Source organism: Apostichopus japonicus, chromosome 9 (assembly GCF_037975245.1).
Source record: "Apostichopus japonicus isolate 1M-3 chromosome 9, ASM3797524v1, whole genome shotgun sequence".
NCBI lineage: Eukaryota > Metazoa > Echinodermata > Holothuroidea > Aspidochirotida > Stichopodidae > Apostichopus > Apostichopus japonicus.
Window position 1 is genome coordinate 30,880,358 of NC_092569.1, and position 21,979 is coordinate 30,902,336.

Sequence of the window (21,979 nt, forward strand, 5' to 3'; positions counted from 1 at the left end):
GTGTATGCGTTTAGCACTAATGAAAGGGATATGCCGGACAGGCAGACAATCTAACTCATTATATTTAAAATAATTCTGAACAGTTGTAGCCTTAAGAAACCCCCAAATCAAAATCTAGGTAACTTTAATGCAACATAAAACCCACCAACTCAAAATCTAGGTAACATTTATGCAACATAAAACTTTGCAGGCTCCAAGAAGTACATCGTGGTGGGAAAATAAAAACCACTTTGTCAGAGAAAAACGATTCCACGCGTTTTTACACCTTCTGTAAATTGGAGTAGTTTATTACCACGAGATAGTCCTTATCCACTCCAGATTGTTGTAATTATCTTCTTTCCCTGTTTAACCTCACCAGGGGCGGCCGAACCAGAGGATACATGGCAACGTACCTCCTCCTAAGCCCACCCCCTCCCTTCCCACTACTCCCCACTACTCCGCACACACAAAAGTGTCTTTTCTCGTGAATGAGAATTGCGCGCTCCAGTTTTTGGTAATAAAGGAAGGCTTAATTCCTTACCATTTTGTAATTGAACAGTGAAAACTTACAAAAGTATATTTTACTTAAAATGTGCCCCTTGTTGAAAAAGAAAAAACATATTTGTTTTCTACCCTACCCCCGCCCCTCCTTTTCACCGCCACTCAACATCGCACTGTATCTATATCAGCACGTATATTAGCAATAAATTGATTTATTGATTGACTGCAATTTTTCAATCTAGCAAGATTTCATATAATATTCCATATAGGATAACAGCGAAATTTGAGTAGAAATACACTACATAATTGCTTTCCTATCTTTTGAAATAACGAGAGACGGAATATTTCTACATCAGAACCATGTTTGGAGAAAACCTGTACGCTGACAATAATATTACAATTTATGCTCCATTATAAATAAATGATTATAAATTTGAGTTATGCAATGTTATATATATATATATATATATATATATATATATATATATATATATATATATATATATATATATATGTATATATATATATATATATATACATATATATATATATATACATATATATATATATATATGTATATATATATATATATATATAAATATATATATATATATATATAAATATATGTATATGTATATGTATATATATATATATATATATATATATATATATATATATATATATATATATATATATATATACATATTATATATATATATATATATATATATATATACATATACATATACATATACATATATATATATATATATATATATATATATATATATATATATATATATATATATATATATATATATATATATATATATATATATATATATATATATATATATATATATATATATATATATACATCATGTCACCGAGACGACGCTCAATGAAGCTGAACAAGGTGGTTGTATGTTTTAGCCTATTTATTCACACGCGTGGTTTGAACAGGACCACGGTGAAAACTAGAAAGTAAAGATATCCAAACATCAATATACAAACATTGGTGAAATAAACACATGAATTGAACAAATCAATAATAACATAATAATGCATTATGTTTCTCCTTATAAAACAACGCACAAAAGGAAGAAGTATAACAAATAACAAATAACATTTGGCAACATGAAACAAGACATAGAGAAAGATTGGCGACAATTACATTCTTGATAATTAACTTACAATCGTTACCGGGCAAAACCAACAGCACGACAAACTGCGGTGTACAGGGGTTTACAGGGAATAACGGCGGCTTTCTGGGGTTAACGGCGGCTTTATACTAAGGAACAGTGCTATAAGAACACATGCGACGCCTCTCTGAGCCAGGAGAGGAATGAAGCATGTGCACCGCACAAAATACGCAAGTATAAATCGATTACGTAATTGCACATTGATTACATAAGTATGCAAATCGAGGAGGTGGATATGAAAGGCAACCAGTAAATGGGCAGTATTGACCTCTGTCAGACCTCGACCAAGCGGAAATTTCCCTTTGGTCACGCTAAGCAATTAGCACACATCGGCAACGATGACACGTTATAAACTTTCTCTCGTGTGCTAATGAGTGAAGGATAAGGGGTATTGAAAATGGCTCTGGTAAAATGCTACAAATATACCCAGAAATTTAGATTCAGCAGCTAATTCATTGATATGGAAATACGACCAGTGTAAATGTGAATCTGTCAGATAATTCTCAGCCTTTTAAGGTATAAATAGTATTAAAACATCAAGCAAGTATATGAATTACCTAAAACCATTTTGAATGAGAGCAATTAGTTCAACAAAAATCAACAATAATGTGACAGCATTGAGAAGGACAATATGTCAAGTCCATTTGGCTATTACTAATTGCATTCTCTTTCCGTTCTAGTATTTCCATCCATAAATGACCACAATAATGATATTTTAGGACCAAAAACATTCTAGTCATATTTTCACTGGTCTAGTTTCAGGATAGAGTGGGTGGATTACTGTCAGTGAACTACGTGGGTATTGGAGCCTTGTTGCAATTTTTTTCCCTCCATGTGTATTCACGGTCAGTCAACATGGTACCCATTAATATGATAAATTGCAACAACAAATATTGTATGGTCTGTTACATATTCAAGCATCTGCAGTTAATTATCAGTTAAGGTAAGTAGACAGCAAAAGAATCCATTTGCAATACGCAGCTAAATGAGAAAAATTTACGTAGACAAGTTTGGACAAAAGGAGAAGGCAATTCAAAGCTCCGAAAAATTCCCTTTTTTCGGGGCTGCTTTTCAACGCTCAAAGCAAATTTAAATTCATAAAAGAAATCATTAATGTTTGGCTCGGTGTTACTTGTCTTGCATACGAAAATAGTAGACTTCATGTGGATAATTGAAAAGTTGCAAGGGGTGACAGTAAGCGTTGCCAAAACCGTAAAAAAGATATCTTGTTTGGAGAGAAAGAATAGCTTATTAAAGAAACTCATTTCGAAATTAAGGATAAATTTGCAATTACGTAGCAGTCCCCAAAAAGAAGTTCGTCGCCGTTATTAGTGAAGACAATGCATAAGACATTTACTGGACCTTGAGGAGGTTTAATACCGAAATAATTAATAAACACTGGACTACAGCGAACAAAAGACCCAACGGAAACAGATAAGACTTGCCCAAGTCTACGGCAAGACCAGACGAGAGCTTGAAGTTATTAAGAACACGAAAAATTTCTTAAAGTGGCCATGACACGAAAATATGAACTTCCTATAAATTGGGGAATCATCTAAGCATGTTCTTTAGAACATATATCAACCGTTGTGTTAGTTAAAAACTTGATTTGTTTAGTCGAAAGTTGAGAATTAATCTACCCTCTCCGGGGTTTGAATAGATCGATTGCCCAAAACTTTCAAAATCTCATGACGTCATGTGACGTCATGTTAGGAACACGATTTGCTCTCGCTGTTTTCTCCGAACATATATACACGTGCTTACATATACGACAAGTGTACATAAATACCCAACAAAATCGATAACAAGAAATCAAATCTAAATTTCCCGTGGAATGGCAGATTTAGAACCAAATGCGGCAATCGAACTTTTAAGTGATAGTGGTTCTTCACCAGGCAGTGAACTTGGGCTAGAGGTACAGTGCCCGTTCTCATATTCGAAGCAGAGAGTGAGGGCAATTATCATGCCCACATTGAACAGAACGTTGAGGGTGGACCTGAGGTGTTACTGTTAGGCATGGAACAGTATTAGTTCGAGTCCGTTAACGAGTCAAAACATATTGAAGAAGAAAACCGTTGGGAAATATTGCAAGGAACATACAACATGATAAGAAGTTTGTAACGTAGATTTGTTTTTTTTTTTAAATCTGGTTCATTCTGTACATGTGTCGTTGGAATTCGAAGAACTGGATAAACCGTATTGTGCGATTGTGTTACTATGACTTACAACCATATAATCCTTACAAATCTAGTTTTGAAAATCAAAGAAACTAAAGAAGGTTTCATGAAACATGAAAGTGTAAATTCACAACAAATGTAACCATAACTGTAGATTACATCACTGCTTGTTAATGTTGATATCATGGGCCCACATTAATAAATTTGAACTTATATTTATGTTTTTTGTAGGCAGTACAGATACAAAGCCTACCGTCAACAGGTTCAATGGTGTTGGGGGCTCCTAGCAAGACACGTCAGGGTTGTGCTACCATCATGTGCAGTCCAAAGGATCAGAAGTGAGTTTCTGGCCAATGGTCAGTACACTGGATTAAAGTTGCCAGGAGAAAACTCAGTTGTATAGGAAGCCTTGGTTGAGAAATCCCTCCAGAAGCACTTGTTCTATTCTACGATTGTGTAAGATTATCAATCCGCCAAGTTTCCCTCAGTGTTGATGTATTGATATTCAAGACTTTATTAAGGATGAAATGGTTATTTTCCAGACCCAACACCAACAATGAAAAGAAAAGGCATGTTTTGAAGCATTTGGACACATCATGGAGGTAAAACAGATGTTACCTCCATGGACACATGTAGCGGCGTGACCGTGATGTTATGTAATATGTGCAAAAGTGATCGGGGATTGACCTTTATAGTAGCATTTACCTCCCAGACATGTTTGCCTAGTACCTTTAATCTGGAATCCAAAATATCCATATCGCCAATGATATTTGATAGAATGTCATAATAAAGACCAATGGAGGCGGAAGAACTCTTGAATGTTTAGACTTTTTTTCTTCAACAGCAGGGATTTGTTTAACAATCTCTTTTCAGAAGCTAAGCAGTAAAACCTTTAAATGGTATCCGATTATTTTAATGCATGTGATGTTGTGTTTCATGTTGCGCGTGAGTGTTGTACGTGTGGTCGTGTGTGGGCTACATTTTGGGATGTGAGTGGCGTTGTGCAGTGGTTTTTTGGTTTAAATTACCCTTTATGCTATTTGTTTCTGGTTTATTCTAAATAATTGTCACAACGACGATTGACGACAATGGACATACATCTGTTTTGTAGGCTTAAAACCAACAGTTTCATGTAAGTTGTTTTCTCTGAAACCTCCTTCGATGTCACAAATGACATTAGTGTAATTTAAGAATGATATTGTCTATGGAAAGTACAGTTTTATTTTTATGTCTTATATACAACGATTGTTATTAATGTTGGAAAAGTCACAGGCTTGTTCAGATTGAACAGAATGACTGTATAGAACTGATAATGAATAAAATGTGTTCAATGATTCAAGATTTGAACTACGTTGTGTGAATTGTTGGCTCTGTGACTGTTTAAAAATAAATCTCTGTAATATGTGTACACCCTTTGGAATATAGTCTTTTATAATACTTATTTCGACCCATCACTATCACCTAAACTCCCTGCCCAACAAAAAAATGGTTTTAATGGAATACAAATAAGAAATATTATTGCCATAACTAACTGACCCAGCATATTCCAGAAATACATTGAGGCACTGAGCTTTTTCACAAGAAGATGTAACCTAGCCCTTCTGAAGCTAACCTTGTAGCTTATTACTACACAATAGGGCAATGAGGGGGTGTTAATTTAGATGGTACAGCAAAAACTCTTTGTCTACTGCGACTTCAGTGTAGTAACGCTAATACTAGTGCTACTAGTACTTGTGCTAGGCCGCGCTTCCTCCATGGGTTAATCACTTGTACCACTGGAGGTTTTCTTTTCACCGATCTGGTCTTCGGAGTTTTTAATGTCGGTTATTTTACAGGAGAACGACTCGTTTATGTCGACCCGTTAAAGCCCAATTGTTTTATTTCATAAGAAAGGAAGGATCATAGTCTGCTTCCGTGAAGTGTTCGCTACATACGGAGCTGTACACTGGTCAGGCCAAGTGAATCGGCGCTGCTGTTCTGCACTAACTTGGTCATAATCGCCGTGTTATTTTCGTCCTTCGGCCATCGATGAAGGCTAATTACATGGGTAATGACATTACTGCAGCCCCTAGCAACACAACTGACCATTTATCTCGGATATATTACAACATGTAAAAACAAACTTCAAATTTATAACAATATAGCCTAATACAGTGGTTGTTCTTTCAGTGTAGATGTTCGATTATGTGTGGCGGTATGATCGTTGCGCATCCGGTACTTGCTTTGGCTTGGCATTTGTGTTCCTAATATGACGTCATCGTTGTCTTGTTTTAAAATCGCTTTTGGATTTTACATTTCATGGCCTCTTTAAGAGAATGTCTGTTATGATAAATGAAAAAGACAGCTTCATCCGCGTATTGAAGCAACATTGTTTCATTCCCTGTGAAATGAAGTCCCCTTAGAATTGTATTACAATGAATTGTCAAGGCTAGAATTTCTGCACACAGAGTAAAAAAAATGCAAGCTTAAGTAGCAGTCTTGTGTAACAACTCTATTAATTGAAAAGAAAACTGCAGTATAACTATTGCTACAAATGCAAAAGCTACTGTTGTTAAAGAGAACATGAATCCACCTTTTAAAGCTATTGCCGAAATTAAAGAAAGTGAGAGTAGAATGAATAAAGTTCCACTCCAATCTGTCAAGAGCGTGCCCAAAGTCAACTATAAAAATGAAACCTGGTACATTTTGTTCAGAAGTATAATTAATCAGATCTAAACAAATCTAAACAAATTTTCGCCAATGCATTTTACTTTAATGACACCGCTTTTCTGAAGACCAGTTACTTTAGGAATAACTAGTTTATGTCGTGACGCAAGGACCTTAGCAACTATTTTGTAATCGGTATTCAGTAATGCGATAGGACGGTAATTTCTGTAGGATTATTTCCTTTATTTCTTTTATATTAAGATGTATAGTACCTCTTGACTGTTCCTTCGACAAAGTACCATTAAGGTAACTATGGTTTAATGCGTCTAACAAAGTTTGACCAATCACTGGCCAAAAATTCTTATGAAAGTTAACACATAGACCATCAGAGCGTGGGACGTTGCATATACCATCGAGAAAAGGGCTTGTTTACATTCATACAGGGAAAGATCATCTTCACATAATTCAGAATCTTCTACAATAAAATATGTTTTGGATAATTATTAAGGAAGTTCTTTGCAAAGCTAGTGTTAGAGGAATAACACTTTTTTTTAAAATATATTTATTTGAATATACCGTGTTTATCAGTCAAAACACAGTCATCCTTATTCTATAGTTTCCGAAAAATATACAGCTGCTGTTCTAAAGTAGAATCTTTGAAAGGAGCTCACATTCTTTCTGACCATACTATACTATACAATACTATTTCTTCTAATACAATATTTAAAGTACTCCTATCGTAAAGATGGATCCGGAAAAGCAATTTTAGACAGGTTTTCACCGATAAGTTCATTAATGAGGGCAACAAAATTATGATCATTTAGAAAATCATTATTGAATTTCAGTTGCCGGGCCTCTGTTTTTTGAATGCATATTTAGGCTAAGATTAACCATATAATGGTAGGACAAGATAGCAGGAGAAAGGGTGATGTTATTTATACAATGCTGGAGGTCACTAGAAAGAAGAAAGAAATATAACCTACAATGAAGGCCAGGAGTTACGTTAGAACTCCATGTAAATATTTTGCACAACTGATTTCTCTTCTCCACACGTCATTGAGATCAAAGATACCCATCAATGATAAGATTAGTCATTCCTAGGCGATGGCATGAAATTGAAATAAGCTTCTATCCAATATAATGAAAACAATATTAGTCAAAATACTGATGCCAGCTTGATTTTTTTTATTTGCGTCATGTAACATTATTCTCAGTGATTTAAGATAACATTTGCATAAATACATTTTTAATCAATGAAATTATCGAAAAATGACAAAGTATCAGGCGTCATCGAGTTCCATGCAGTGCTAACTTTTCCCTTGAAAAATGGTGCAACGTCATTAATATTTACCGCATAACATATGGTATCATTGTAATTCGAGCGATGATCACGTTTGGGTATACCTGTTCCATGTTAAGGATAATGTACATGATATGTAATGACTATACAAAACTGATCGACACATTGTTGTCTTTCTGTCACTTTGGTTTTCTAATTCTAAAAATCTTCTGGAATTTCGATACAACGATGTTTAACATATGTTGTAATTTCTCCGATCCTTGTGACCTTAAAGACTTCAAATTTACTAATTTGATCTTCGGATTGCCTGTATTTTCATTGTTGTTGTCGTTATCCCGCAATCAGAACCTTGAAGATTCTTCCAGAAGATACCGCGGTTATCGTTGAACGAGTAGTCACCGTTGAGATTGGAGTAGCCGCAGGAATAGACAGTTGTTTGGTAGACCGGATTTAGGTTTGCGCAGCATCTGTTTTTGGGATAATCATAAAAATAACAATAATAATAATAACCACAACCGTCACACCTAAAGCATTTACAATGTGGACGACTACGAGGGCAATAAAGATTGCTGTCACAATCACTATGACAGATACAGTCGGTGTACTCGTAGTCTCCTGTAGCTACGCGGTTGCTGAATGAGTAGCAGTTGCTGGTAGAGCCCGTAATGCTATCGTCTGGATACCACCAGCCACCTCGGTGTTTTTCTGCGCAATCGAATGTACTCGATCCATCATTGTCTTGATCGTGCGTACTAAATCGATTTCCTGAATTTGCCACCATAGCGTTGTTACCTGGAAATAACGAATAATTAGGGAATTTATTTTCTTGTTACTTTGTTCCATTTCTGACCATATGTACGGGAACCTCAGTTTATAACATCTTTTATTGTGTTAATAGATTCGTTATATCAATAGTATAATTTAAAGTATAATTTCAACAATTGCGAAAAATATTAAATAATGGAGCAATATCAAGGTACGTGTGAGAGGAGTAGAAATGTAAACAGTTCATACTTTGGAGTACTCATATTCTGCCAATTGAAGTATGGTCCCGAATTTTCAACGGTGTAGGTTTTCAAATAAGAGGAAAAGTTGTAATGTGCTTCTTTTTTTTCGTCATCGTCTCTATAGTAAAATATCTTTTCTGACGTACTTTACTTCCTTTTGATATAGACAAAACAATTATTTACTTATCTGATTATACATTATAACGATAAGAACTAAGGCAGGTAATGATTTTTGAGAAGTTGAAACATACAGTTCGTCTCGACTGATCTCTGTCAAAAACGTTCAAATCTATAGGATACTTTTGTTTTTATTATTGTAATATCATTGGCTTCTTAATAAATACAATGAACTAATTTTGAATTGTGAAATGAAACTTAATTTTATTTTTTTTATTTTTTCATGAAATGTAATTATTTCACTCTTGAATAATATCTTTCAACCACAAAGTGAACTGAAATGCTGCAGCAGTTCTATGGTTTCCAAACTAGTTATTATTCCTTCCTAAGATCGACAAAGCATGTGTGAAAATGCAAGAAAGTATACCCAGAACTATATAGAGGCTTGGTTGATATGATATATCATTATGTTACTATCTAAAATTATACCAACACGGGTCAAAGTGTTAAGCAATTGTACAATGAACAATCAGTACGGGACTGTTAGCACAATGTCTAGTACATAGTTCTACATTAGTATCCACAATAGATTTATAATATGACCTGCGTATATGTACGAGTGCAAATACTAGAGTATGATTACGACTACATGTAGTTATGTTAGAATAAGATAACGCAATAATTAAACTTCTGCGTATGATTGACATTTAGCACAATACATACCATCATTTCCATTGTAGCCACTCAATGACAGTTGGTATTTGTCTCCCTCGTTACCGATCCTGAAAGATGAATAACGGCTGTGATATGTTGATCCTTCTCTGTTTGTCTTTTCTATTAGAAGTTGGTAGGTTTTTTGGTTTGTTAATTTGTATATTTTATCGTTGCCAATCCAATGATCTCCTGTGGGGTTTCCAAACCCGTTTTTGTACTCATTCCAGTTTCGATAAAAGTTGACGGATCTACTTGTACGTCTTTGCAAAATCTATAGAAACAGAATAAACAAGTACATCGATACCCGTTGAGTACTATATGAAGTTCCTCATTTTGCTACAATATTTTAAGAATTAACTGTTGTAGGTCAATTAACTGATTGAATTGAACTGATAGGTATATTAATCAATTTAATCAATAGTTGAATTATTAATACGAATATTAGAGAACATAGTTCTGTCATATGAGAAAATGTTCTGTTAACACGGCAAAGCGTTTGTTTTCCAATAGTTCATACTTACTGTCCAACCCCCACTAGACATTTCACAATAAACTTCAAAACCGGAGCTTCCAGCGGGATAAATGGTATATTTTCCATTATTCATTCTACCTGCTTTGTAAAGATCAGAGCAATCTATCGGTCCACTGCGAGTACATGTAAGATCACCTTCAAACCATTCGTTACAGTAACATCTACGGCCATCATTCCGCTTCTCGCATGTTGCGTCTGCACTGCAGCTGTAACTCTCACTTGTAAGTACGTTACTGTTGCAAGTTATCCGTAATGAGCAGTCAGAATTAATGTATGATTCACTCTCCTGGAAAAATAAATATAAACGACATATTCCAAAGCAAGTAAAAGAAATTTTTATTTGGTACATTTGTAACGCTCTTAGATACAAACTGATTTTCTAAAACTGCGGTCATGAGAGTTTCAAATATGTTAGGTAACGTTCATTCTTCTGGGTGTAATTGCGTTGGATGTCTTGTATTTTCGCTAGGACTCAAATTCGAAGATCTGTGCAAGAATATGTAAAATCGAAATGGAAATGAAGGTTAGACAAAATTAAACCAAGTGTAAATTAATTGAAGTACATTCTAAGAATCAGTGTCAAGTTAATTAAGTTGAGTAAGTTGTACAAGGTCAGGCATACAGCCTACAATACAGGAACGACGCCAATCCATTAGGCCTCACCTTAACATATCCTATAATTCTATTCTTATATTTAACAAACATAATTGATATATTTATAGCTCATTAAAAAAAAAACACTTTTCGTTTTTGGTTCAAATGAATAAACCTTTGTTTTTAAATTGTATATCATTATAGAAAAAGGTGCTACGAACGAAAAGAAAAGTTCACATTCAATATCTAAGCAGTAATAGAAATGTTTTGCAATGCATTTTTTTTTCTAATTGATTTTACTGCTATAAGCTTAGTTACTATTAAAAGTAGACAGAGTTTAGTAATACTTTCATCTATTTCGCTTACCCGTCTACTATTTATCTTAACTAAGCTTATACGAAGTAAAATCAATTGAGAAGATATTAAAGTTTCGAAACAACAGTTAATGAACAACGCATATTAATTGAAAATATGCCTTTTTGTCTGTTTTAAGGTCTTCTTATACTTGTCATTCTCATTTCCGTCCAAAAAAAAAACAATAGGTCACCATACACCAACTTACTTAAACGATGGAAAGTAATACTCTCTGTTCATTATGCTAATCAAAATTTAAATGACATAATATTTACAACAATCGGTAATTTACAGATTTGTTTATGTTTTGTGAAGACGGGTGCAATTTATCAAAACGGTATTTTCATATGTTTACCTTTTTTGCATTCTAAGAACACCTCCCCCCAAAAACGGTGACTTTAAGGAATTGCATTGTGTATGTCTCTTATACGCTTACGTAACATATTGCCAACACGAAAATTTCAAAATTATGCAGAAACGATGTAATTTAATAATTTACTGTAGATGCGTACTAACAGGCTAGAAGAGAACATTAATGGCTATTTACATATTTAGTTGTTATGAAGTTATCCTTATACATATTCTGTTTGTTAGTTTAAGAAAAAGGACATGTGGTAATTGCAATAGTCCTGCACTATAAGTAAACGTATTTTAGTTAGTTAATTGTTATTATATTATAACAACGAGACACCTCTTGGAAAGAAGGTGCTAATTGTTAGCATGCATTCGCCTGAAAGCTACATTCGTATTGTATTTGCGTACTTTTTTTGGTTAAACGACTAATGTTCGACAAAAACATGTTGCTTTTTCAAAGAAAATCTGTCGATTTTTCAGATATCACACTCGGAATGTCTGCACTAATTAAGACTTTAACGAGTACAGAGCTAGCTGTTAGATAGAAAGCATGGTCAAAAGCATGATTTACATTATTACAAAGAAACAACTTTTTTATCAAAGGAGAACATATTTTGGGCAAGAACTAACGGTGATGGAGAATTTATTTCACTCCTGATGTTGTTTTTGCAACTAATCTAAACTAAACTACCTCAACTAAGTGAAGGATGAAAATCTTCACAAAACATGTGATGGAACCATCGCGATCTTCTTAAGAGAAATGATAAAAACGACGTTTTACGCTGAATCAATATAACCTCATGTATAGAAAATGATAACTAAGCCTTTCCATAACCAAAACATTTTTGAATGTGCACATCCCCCAAAACGTAAACTTTTTCGGCAACTTTACATTTCATGTATACATTTAACGTACAAAACCATTCTTGAACGCCCCGAATAGACCTGTGAACACTTAAATAGTACCTATGAAAACACATACTTGTTCATAAAAAATACCCTGTATGAGTTATTATACCGTCCATCAGTGACATAATTCTCTTAAATCATCGTAAATCATCATAAAGTTTCATACACTTTTGTTTCTCTTGATATGACAAGAAGTCAAATTTTACGCCTGTTCACCAACCCCTGTACAATGGAAATATAGATATTTCTTTAAAGAAAAAAAATGTAGAAGAAATATTAATTTAAATGTCCAGTTACGTCCAATTAAAAGACATCTCATTTAACCTATTGAATATGTCATATTAGTAATGTCTCAATGTCATGTTTGTATCGATACCGGACAACCCTTTCAATGATCACAATATATACATGTACTGACATTATCCGATAGTTCGTTCTTTACAATAATTATATTTGGAAAAAGCAGCTGATAATACTACTGTCGTGCAATAATTCTTCTTTACAAGGATATTTGTAACCAAACTTTTTTAATTTAAAGCAAATTATAGGGGTCTGATAAACATAAAAAGTAAATTTTAAACAGGAGAATTGGGATACAGTATGGAAATAGTATGTACATTTTGAGAATTTTTAACAATCAAACATCACCTAGAGTCACTCAAAACAACACGATTTTGAATCTTGCAGGCATAATCGCGTGTTTTATTGTAACATCTTAAGTCTTTTTATGTTACAGACTTTTCAAGGAAGAAGCGAGGAAATGATGTCTACCTGTCTGTCTTGTCGCCAGCGTGGCAAGAAAGCTCAAAATCATAAATTATAACATGTTAACAGTTTACAATTAGGATCTTACAACGGAAACGCACTACGAGAGAATAGACGGATTTATTTATCGTTTTGTCTGGGATTATTGTGTGATGTTAATCAACAAGTCTATTTTACTTTCTCCTTCATTCTGAAACTTGGTTTGGAACAACTTTAAACATAATGTTTTGGTGTTTTTTCTGAGCATGAATATTTTTTTTTAATTTTCGTGATTTCATAGACGATTGTTCTGACGCTACCAGTACATTTTCAAAACTAACAACGTTTCACATTGACTATTTTAATTATACTTCGTTTTTAATTCCTGATATTTTACATAACATTTAGGTTGTAATTGTCGTAGTTTATTTTTAAAGCAACGTTTCGGGACAAACTTTTAACGAAGGTATTGACAATTTGAAGAGGCTACATATTTAAACTTAGTTGATGATTATTATATTGACCTGACGCTTCAAAAGTGATCTCTACGGAAATGTCCGAAATCAAATACATATTAACTGACACAAGTGTGGTACGATCATTTGACCGCCAAAGTGAAACAATATATTGGCGAATATATAGTCTTATATTAACCCGCAAAGTCGTAAGGGGAAGTACTAGAATCTAAGGTTGAAATATTTAAATGAAGTAATATTTACATTTACATAACTTGATCATGAATTAAAATATTTCACGCCAAATATACATTTATTAGTTACAATAATTAACATAAACTAGTGAAGACAATTTTTAGTATGAGCTTTTATCAAAAGATGTTACTTCACTAAAGATACTCGTTGTCATATTATCTGCATCAAATGTAAGATGATTTAATGATGTTTCAAAAATAATTGTTGATCATTCAAATTACATTGCGCTATCTCTTGTTAATGTGTGGGAAACAGATAAATAGTTATTCGTATGTATAAATATACATTGAAGAGCATATTAAAATAATACGTTAATTGTGTTTTTTTCGTTTGAATTTACAGTAACCTACCCTGCTGACACATTTGGAAGTTGTTATCAGGTTCATATTGCAATAGGTAAAACAAAACACTTTGCGAAAGCAGATTTGAAACTACTTGCTTTATTGTTAAAATCATTTTTTTCCTTGTAGTTTGATTTTGATTTGTTAAATATTTTACGTTTAAACTGTTACAATAATGAAGAATTATTAGCTGGTCTTGTAAATAACTTGGAGCTATACTGCGTATAGCTACCGCTGTATGTATACACAATTCTGATCAAAATTTTATGTTGACACGTCTGCGTATTAGGCCCAAGGCTTCTTTCGAAAATCATTCCACAAGATTGAACATATGATATAATATAATATGAGTATCATGGAAGAAATATCGTAATTTGGTCGATAAAATTATTCACTAGGAACGTTAATGAACATGTCCGTATAATTATTTGTTCTTTTTAAATACGCTAAACTTAATTTGATTTATCATACGGTTGGGCAGATATTTTGACGGAGAAATAAATGTTGTATTAGGGAAATATGAGTAGTTTAATGAGCTAATAGAACAAATTTTCATCATTAAAAATAACATCTAAAGTGGTTGATCTTATTTTCACTCGCATGTAACAACTACAAGAACTTTTAGTCTTTGCGTTGAAGATATACGCACAGCTTGAAGTATCTTATACAGAATTGTGTATGTTCCAGAAGTTTAGATATATTTAAATATTAAAATACATACATTCCCTATGTATATGTATTTTTTTACTTCGAATTGTTTCAAAGTTCTCTTTCAAACAGATTCGTGTTGATAACGGACTTGTAAAAAAGTTGATATACTGTTTACTAACAATTCATATTTGTTTTATTCTCTTAAATTTAATAATGTTACTCAAAACTGGATATCACACAAATGGACCATAATGGACTGTTAAACGGGGAGGGGGGGGGGGGTATATGCAAAATATAGTGTAATGTTAAATAAATATGTAATAAAAGGAATGACGTGAGATTATCTGTGTTCAGAATAATGCTCAAACGCACAAAATATGTTTCAAAAAGTTACTGTTGAATGAGCCGATAGCTGATCAGTCATAATATATTCCACGAACACACGTGGTAACGACGCAGCGCAGATAGACATTAATTTGAGTTTAATATGTAGAAAAAAAGTACAAGTCCTTTAAACTGAAGTGAAAGAAATGCTGAGTTCCAAGTTGTCAACAATTGCAAAATTATACAAGTAAAAAAAAAATTGATGGAATTTTAAGTTGAAGATATCAATTTGTTTTAGATAATGTTTTACAGACTTACCCGAAACCCTTTTGAGTTCAAAAGCAGCAATACAGCTGAGACAAAAAGAAATTTTCTTCGAAGTTCTGCCATCGAATCCAAAGGAAAAAGAGAAATTCACACAAACTCAAAGAGAGACTTGTTGACCTTCTGTGACAGTCAAAGGACTAATGAAGGAGAAATCGTTACCTAAGGAAGGACCTTCATACGTACGGATGTCCATTAAATACATGTACATTAATGGCTAGTCACATTAAAAATACACAAGATATGTTGTATGCAGTATAGTATGTCTCATATGGGCATCTGTTAATACAAGTGCCTTTACTATGAATGGAAAATTTTGGTCTAAATTTTACTCAAAAGCTCTATTATTTGGAACGTTATTTAGATATTTAGAACTCGAAATTCAAGCATAAGGATACGACAAGAATGGTTATTTTACCTCGTAAATATCAACTTATCTGTACTTTGGACTATTACTGAATTAAATGAGTATATTCACATTTATTCAGTGTGCCGAATATGGAAGGTCGCTCGGATTCGTGCAATAGTTATATCGACCTGCAGCATCTCTCGAGTATCAAACGAGTCCCAGAAATAGTATAATTATGTACGCCTTTAAAAAAGGTGGTTTGCTTGTTGAGAGTTAAAACGATTAACAATATATTTGGTAAAATAATATTTATGTTGTTTTTTCTACTTATTTTTTTTACAAAAATCACACATGCAGTGAACAGTAAATGAGATATAATTCCCTTTTTGTGATATGGAACAGGAACTATCCATTCCTTGTAAAGTTGAAGAACACATTTGTTTCAATTAATTGTATGCAAGTGTTTTAACTGCTTAAAAACATTACATATGTAATTAAAAAGGTCATATCTACAATTCTCAGTAATGGCATGTATAGGTTACAATATGCTACACAACGTGGCAAGCAACTGAAACACGGAATGGTATCACAAACCGTATGATTTCACATGATCTAGCCACGTAGCACTGTTTCATCTGATGTCATAACAAAGAAATACATAATGAAGTATCGATTAATTATGTTATCTGATTCTTACTGCAATGATAGACTACAACGATATACTTTAATGATTATCTGTGCTGAGAAATCAGAGTTTATACTTTTTTTCAGGAATTTAATTATTTCCATACACCTTCTTCACATAACGTATTAGCGGTATATGACCAAACTGCATTCAATACGTGGCGACAGAGGATCAGAGAGAAATACAACAAAAGAGTTTACTCCCAACGTTCCAATCGTTATATCCTGTAATTTGGTAGATTTTGATTCTCATTGTTTGGAAAAATGAGTCTTTTTTCGCGGTTGAAGTCCTTTCAAGAAACAAATACGTTGCTTTTCAAGATAGAAAGAAGTTTATAAATATGTATTAAGCAACATTTGCATTAAAGTAAGAGTCTATCATAAGGTGTGTATGGTAATTTTGAAATACAATTTTTCTAATTTTCTTTACGTTTAACATAAAAATATTGCTTTCGTTTAAGCATGCGGTTGATAATTTCTTGGCTCAAAATGATATAATCGATTATTGATTATAGATCTAGACAGATTCATGTTATAGCAACGTTTAAAAAGTGACTTAAGGCAGAATTTTATTATTGATATTAAAAAAATGCTTTTCGGGATATTTTTTTTTTAAATATTCTAAATCTCTCCTTTATAGTTTGCTAAACTGATAACGACGTTTGTTCCAACAGTGCAACAATAACTAATTATGTCCATTCCTTTTTTTCATCAATAGTACTAACTCTTTTTTTTTTAATATCATAAAACCAAGAGAACATCTTTGGATGACATTCATATAACTACTCATTGTTGTTTGCGGCCATCAAATAAGTATGGTTCTTAAATAAGTTTTTTGTAATTGAAAAACTGTTTGTTGGACTAAGACTTCCAGCCACTTATATTGATGAGCCTCAAAGGTTTAAAGGGTCATTACTCATCTAAAGTGATACATAAATACAACCTGGATAAAGATAAGAGTGATTCGCACCGAATAACAACGCATCAGCATTAATTATGTGCCTAAAGTTATCTAAGTTATACAAGTTTATATTTACACTGTCAATCAAATCAAATCTAAATAATGATCATTGCTTCTTAACACAATGATAACACACATTTCCGTCATTTAAGTCTGTTGTACATCAGCTTCCTTTGCTTTGTGCAAGATAGGCAGTATCATAAATATGCTAGATCAGAGAGCAACTGAAAAACGTATTCATGCTTTCATTACTTCCCGCCTTGATTACTGCAACAGTTCATATTTTGGCCCACCTTCACAGGAAATAAATAAATTACAGCTGCCCGCCTCGTTACAAGAACAAATAAATTTGAGCATACAACACCCATTGGCAAAAAATCTCCATTGGCTTGCTGTCTAGCAGCGCGTTACTTTCAAGATTTTATGTATTACACCAACAATTGTTCATGTTGTGGCACCGGTCTACCTGAAGGGGCTCCTTAGCCAGCGTGTTCCTAGTCGTAGTTTACGTAGTAGCTCCGACGGGGAATTCTGGTTGAATCAACCACGCTCACGTAATAATTTCTATGGTGAGCGTGCTTTTTCGACCTGTGCACCACGCCTATGGAATGAGCTTTCACATTTACCTACCTCAATGGACGATTTTTATCTTTTTAAATCTTAACTGAAGAATCATTTCTTTGAAGAGTATTTTTAATCAGAATTGGTTATGTATTGTTTTTTTATATAGTAATCTTATTTTTGTATCAGAGAGTTTAACTTTTCTAATTTTTACTGAATTTGATAATTTTATTTCATTGCTTGTAATGTATATGTTGTACGACGCGTTGAGATGTTTTTACATGTAATGCGCCTTTTAAGAATACATTTACATTACATCACATTACAAGAAATTTACGCATTACCTTTCGCTAACCTTTAAATTCTCGCAAATTTGGATCTCTTTAGGCCTATTTACCACAAACTTTACTTGGAATAATTACCGTATATTATTTCAATATCAATAAGTTGCCGACTGAACCTATATCTCTGTATTGTCCCTCACTGTAACGTTGGATCGCGGAAAATTTGCGTAGGCGGTCGCACAGACACTGGTGTAACTGTTGTTTCAATGAACTTATTCAGCTGTTCCGTTCTAAGGCAGATCTCGTACTATTCATTATCGGTACCTTTATATAAAATTAAAATTACTTTTATTCTTTTACCAAATTTAATAATGTAAGCTTCGCCAACTAGCTCATACAGGTCACTTGCTGTTAAGACGTAACTTAAAAAGAAAGAAACCGGCGATAAAGATTGTGACAAATTAGTCCAGGCAAATTTATCTTGTAAATGGTAAAGGAGTGGGGATGGGGAGGGGGGCTCATCACATCTTAATTTGAGTATTATTTTGGGGGAAAATTGTATTTTTAAACGATTTGTACTGATAAGTATAGTAAGTAGCTGTTTCATTAAGCTGCATACAGTTCTTCGATTTTGGCGACACTGCTGTTTCAGCAAATAATCAGTAAACACTTAGTAAGGCGATATATGAATTTGTCCAGATACATCTCGTGATAGTATTTAAGTGAGATGTCATGAGATCTTGTGTTGCTTACATGAAGTTCAATTAAAAGAAAAAAAGTTGTGTCATTGAATTCTTATTTAACAATTAGTTAACATTAATGTCGTCATGCATTTAAAGTGGTTTCCCAAATTTAGCAAATTTTGAAATGTAAATGTCTAGAAAACCCAAACGTTTTGGGGCATATTCAGCAATCGATTTTTTTCTTGACTATAAAGATCAAGTCAAAAAAGAGCTGCCTTAAGTCATCTTTTAAGACACATCATGCTTTTTGTATGTGATTCTACATCTTCTATATTTTCTGCTGTACTTTAAAATTACACTTTAAAAGAAGTGCATGTGTTTCTAAATGACATGACTGTTATTGCATGCTGACGGCGCTATATGACACTAGGCTGTTAAATAAAAATTCCATTTAAACCCACCCCACCCTAAGAAAATAACGTTTTGTTCTCTTTGCCACTGTTCTTAATTATGGAAGAAATTAACACCTTAAACGGATTATAAGAGTGAAAAGAAACGTATGTTTACACATCCTGATATCTTCTCCATGAAACCCTTCTGAATGGATTGGTCAATATAGTTGTTGTTTGTCAGGTAATTGATGGTTCTTTGAGCGAGAATACCCATTCCGAGGTTGCCACTTGAGTTCTTCAGTGTGATGGGTCTGAAGCAGGAAGGGTCACTGGTGTTCTCTTCTTTTGATATAAGAATTGTCTCTCCCGTTCTCCAGCTCATAGGTATTGCAGCTGTTCTCCAGATACCACAGATTACTTCGTGTAGTAGCCGTGTTGTTCTAGGGCATTTTTTCCACACTAGGTAGGGAATGCGATTGGTGCCCGGAGCACTGGCATTTCTTCTTTTCTGAAGGTAGCTGTTTAACTCTGACAGACTGGGGGGCTTGGTTTTTAATGGCTTGGTCGGCTTTGGTGGTCTCAACAAGCCCTTTAGAGGGTGGTATTTGACGTCTCGCCTTTTATCGCTGTTGACATTTTTGAAGAATTTCTCTGCAGCTGTTTTACTGAAGGAGGAAGATCTGGTCTGCTTCTCATTTAGTAGACGTTTTGCATATTTGTGTGGATTTTGCCGAAATTGATGCTGCTCTTTGCTGGCAGTTTTTCCTTGCTGCGATTTCAGCTCTAGTTTCCTTACTTTGTTGTGTAGGAGTACAAGCTTAAGGAAATCCTTTTTCAGATTTTTTGAATGGACTTTATTTCCATCTCTTAGTGCTTGTTTGTATTGCCGTCTTGTGTCTTTCTTTAAGCGCCTTAGCTTTCTTTGTTGTCTTGAGCATTGCTGTTTTTTATCAGTCTTTTTGGAGACTGCTGGTTTGACTCCAAATCTGTCTACGAGTCTCTTGTAGACATGAGTCCCCAGATTAGTCAGCTGCTCATTATGCATTTCACCTATTTCTGTTCGTAATTCTTCATATAGTTGCTCATCAAAGGATTTCCATATCGAGTCTTCAGATGGCTTTGGCAGATTTATGTAATCTTTGACTTCAAGGTTTCTGCAATTTAGGTGGGCTTCTTCTTTGGTCTTTTTTTTGTGATAACAATTCTTGCCTGTCGACTCGAAAGCACTGTGGGGTTTATCCTGGCTTTCTACCTCTTGGGTTGGGTGCGCCGACTGGTTCGACTTACGTCTGCCTTCAGTGGAAGAGCATGGCTGCGACGAACTTATTCCACATCTAGATCTTGTTTGGTGGAGCTTCACATTCTTGAAGCCTGTTTTTCCGCATATTGGACAGGTAGAACCACTATCATAGGTTGTTTCTGAACTACTCCGCTGTCTGTTATTCGTTTCCAGAGGTCGTTGCCGTAGAGTCCGTCCATTTGGTCCAATCTTCCGCCCCCGCTCTCGCATGGACCCAGGGGTGTTTTTCTTTATAGGACTTTTCGTAGCAATTTGATAGTAGATCTTTAGGTGGCTAACCTGTCGTAAGATCGACCCGGCTGTTTCCCCGGCGCCAGCAGTCTTTCCTTGCTGTCCACTGTCTTTCCAGTAGTCATGTGGTACTTTTCCCGACCAGCCATCTAGTCTTTTCCTAGTAGTCACAGGTATCCACCTGAGGTTCTTATGAGGAATAGTTCATTGGTAGAACACCAGCGCTGTCACCTTCGGAGCCTATTTTTATCCGTTTGAAGATAAGCACTCCTGGTACATCACTCTGTGAAGGTGACTTAGTAGGGAAAAATTCACCTTATGTAGAATATCTCTGTCTAGATTAGTTTGCTCTGAGGTCTCTGGACTTGGGACCAGATTTTGGTGGGTTAAACCTGGTTTTATGAGCGCTCGACCATCCCACTTCCCTCAGAGCAAATTGCTGGAGTTGTTTGTAGCTCCATCTGTGTGAAAGCCTTTGAGTTTCTGCATAGCCAGATGATGTAACTTGCACTGATTGTGATATTGGCTGCTGTATTGGTTATAGCCTTCTTCTTTCCTTTAGGGAGCCAACAGTTTTGGACATTCTCGTATAATTTTTCGACATTCTTATATGAATTTGAAACGCTTATATTATTCTTATCTATTATTATTATCTATTATTTTTGACATGGCTATATTATTTAGGACATTTTGCAACAAATGGCGTGGATTCAAACGCCAAAATGTTCAATACAAATTGAGATTAGCAGTTACATTCGACATGTTCATCTAATTTTTCGACTGTCTCATATTTTTTTGGACACTCTCATGTTATTTTTGGACATACTTATATTAGTTCGACATGCTACATAAATATAAATGAGGGCATGGTAATATTGTTTTGGACATCTTGGACGTTTTAGACATATATGTGACATCCGTACTACGACCAGTGTACAATAAATTTGTCGGAACATTCTCCGACGTTTTGAAGTACGAATGCTACTTGGTTATTAAATTGAGGGTCTGTCGTTATAATTGAAAAAGCCCCCTCTATTTGATTTTGAAGCGTACA

The 21,979-nt window shown here is 34.2% G+C and overlaps 1 long non-coding RNA gene across 1 annotated transcript in view; it reads left to right on the forward strand.

The window, feature by feature from the left end:
* The window catches only part of LOC139973422 (uncharacterized), a 25,321-nt gene extending 20,132 nt beyond the window's left edge, over positions 1-5,189 (forward strand). The window contains exon 3 of the long non-coding RNA XR_011795208.1: positions 4,091-5,189. This is a non-coding gene — a long non-coding RNA (uncharacterized lncRNA). The remainder of the gene's footprint in view (positions 1-4,090) is intronic.
* Positions 5,190-21,979: the final 16,790 nt, after the last annotated feature.